At 51.4% G+C, this 1,783-nt stretch overlaps 1 non-coding gene across 1 annotated transcript; it reads right to left on the bottom strand.

The window, feature by feature from the left end:
• Positions 1–1,266: 1,266 nt before the first annotated feature.
• On the bottom strand, positions 1,267–1,369 carry LOC115070492. The gene has a single exon (XR_003849648.1). It is a non-coding gene; the product is annotated as a U6 spliceosomal RNA (small nuclear RNA).
• Between the last annotated feature and the right edge of the window lie 414 nt (positions 1,370–1,783).

The following is a 1,783-nucleotide window of genomic DNA, read 5'->3' as shown; positions in this document are numbered from 1 at the left end:
TGGTTTACATTTTGGGCATGAAAAGCTGGTTTGTCTAAGCTTCCGGTTCTCTCTTTTGATTTTATATTGGAGTGGCTGGATTGCTTTTGTCTTTAGGAGTTCCCACAGAGGCTCAATTCAGGTGAGGCTCAGATGTTTTGGGGCTTTCTCCTAAGGTCTGGATCCCTCCAGGAACGATTTTGGCCTCAGGAATTTGGGGGTTGGACTGGCCTGGGCGCCTGTCACAGGAAAGATGGTGGTCTAGGGCAGCTGGTGGCCATGCCACCAAGAGATGCAAAGGCAGATGGGGCAGGAAGAGGCCCCAAGGGCTCCTGGGGACTGCACTGAGGAGCTGGGTTGGTCTGGATACAAAGGATCAAGAAGAGGAAAGGTCACCTCTTGTGTCCCAGAAAGAGGCTGGCAGGTGGTACAGGCCCAGAGAAGCAGAGGGAGGTAAGGGTTGGGCCAGGCCCAGATGCAGAGTTCCTGGGGCCTAGAGAAGGCACTATGTTGATCTGGATGAAAAGGATCAGGGAGCAGTAATGGTTCCCCAGGTGTCTGGGGCCCCAAGACAAGGAATGGGGCAGGGCCCAAACTCAGAGGAGAGAACGGCAGAGGAGATGGGAGGGTGATTGAGGCTGGGGGAGTCAAGGTGCAGAGGGCGCAATGGACTTACCCCAGAGAGAGGCCTGTGGGTAGGAGAGAGGCCTGTGGCGGGTCCTGCAGGCCCAGGGAAGCGGAGGGAGGTGAGGGCAGGGCCAGGCCCAGAAGCAGAGCTCCTGGCGCCCAGTGAAGGCACTCCATTGGTCTGGATGAAAGGATCAGAGAGCAGTATTGGTTCCCCAGGTGTCTGGGGCCCCAAGACAAGGAATGGGGCAGGGCCCAAACTCGGAGGGGAGAACAGCGGCAGAGGTGGGAGGGTGAATGAGGCTGGGGGAATCAAGGCACAGAGGGTGCAATGGGCTTACCCCAGAGAGAGGCTTGTGGGCGGGTTGTGTAGGCCCAGGGAAGCAGAGCTAAAGATTTATTTTTATCTTATGTGTATGAGTGTTTTGCCTGCGTAGTATGTGTATATCACATGCATGTAGTACCCACAGAGGCCAGAAGAGGGCATTGGATTCCCCCTGGAACTGGAGTTACACATGGTGTGAGTCACCATGTAGGTGTTGGGAACTGAACCTAGATCCTCTGAAAGAGCAGCCAGTGCTGTAAATGCAGAGCAGCAAGTGCTGTTAACCACCCAGCTGTCTCTCCAACCTCAAGACTTGTGGTTTTGGTTTTTGTTTTTAAGGAATGGAACACTTTATAAACTTGATTGTCTTTCTTTTGCAGAGGCCTAATCCTCTCTGTATTGTTCCAGGTTTGGTATATGTGCTGCCAAAGTGAGCACAAGGCTTATTTTTCAATCATCACAGCCTTGCTTCTTTGGTGCTAGTCACAGCAGTGCTTCTGAAGGGCTGCCAGGGAAGTGCTAACCCTCTAACCTATGAAGAAGTGGTTGCAGGGTCATGTAAAGTTTACTGAGGCCTCTGATTAAAAAAAAAAAAAAATCTGGTACACAATGTTTTATACAGCCTTGGCTTAGGCTTCAACTCCCAGAGCCAGGGCAATCAGCTGCAATCTCAAGACATCTGTGAATGTTCCAGATGGCTTGTTTCTGGCACAAAGACAGTCCAGCTGGCTGACTGACAGTCCTTTTACTCAAGGCGACCAGGACAGGAATCTCACAGCAGCCAATTATGAGTTCAAATTGCTTCAATCCTCTACTGACTGCTTATTTACAGGAAAAATGAAAGGAGTGTTT

Source organism: Nannospalax galili, unplaced genomic scaffold, assembly GCF_000622305.1.
Source record: "Nannospalax galili isolate Female #2095 unplaced genomic scaffold, S.galili_v1.0 scaffold135, whole genome shotgun sequence".
Classification (NCBI taxonomy): Eukaryota; Metazoa; Chordata; class Mammalia; order Rodentia; family Spalacidae; genus Nannospalax; species Nannospalax galili.
This window is presented reverse-complemented; position numbering and strand designations above follow the sequence as displayed.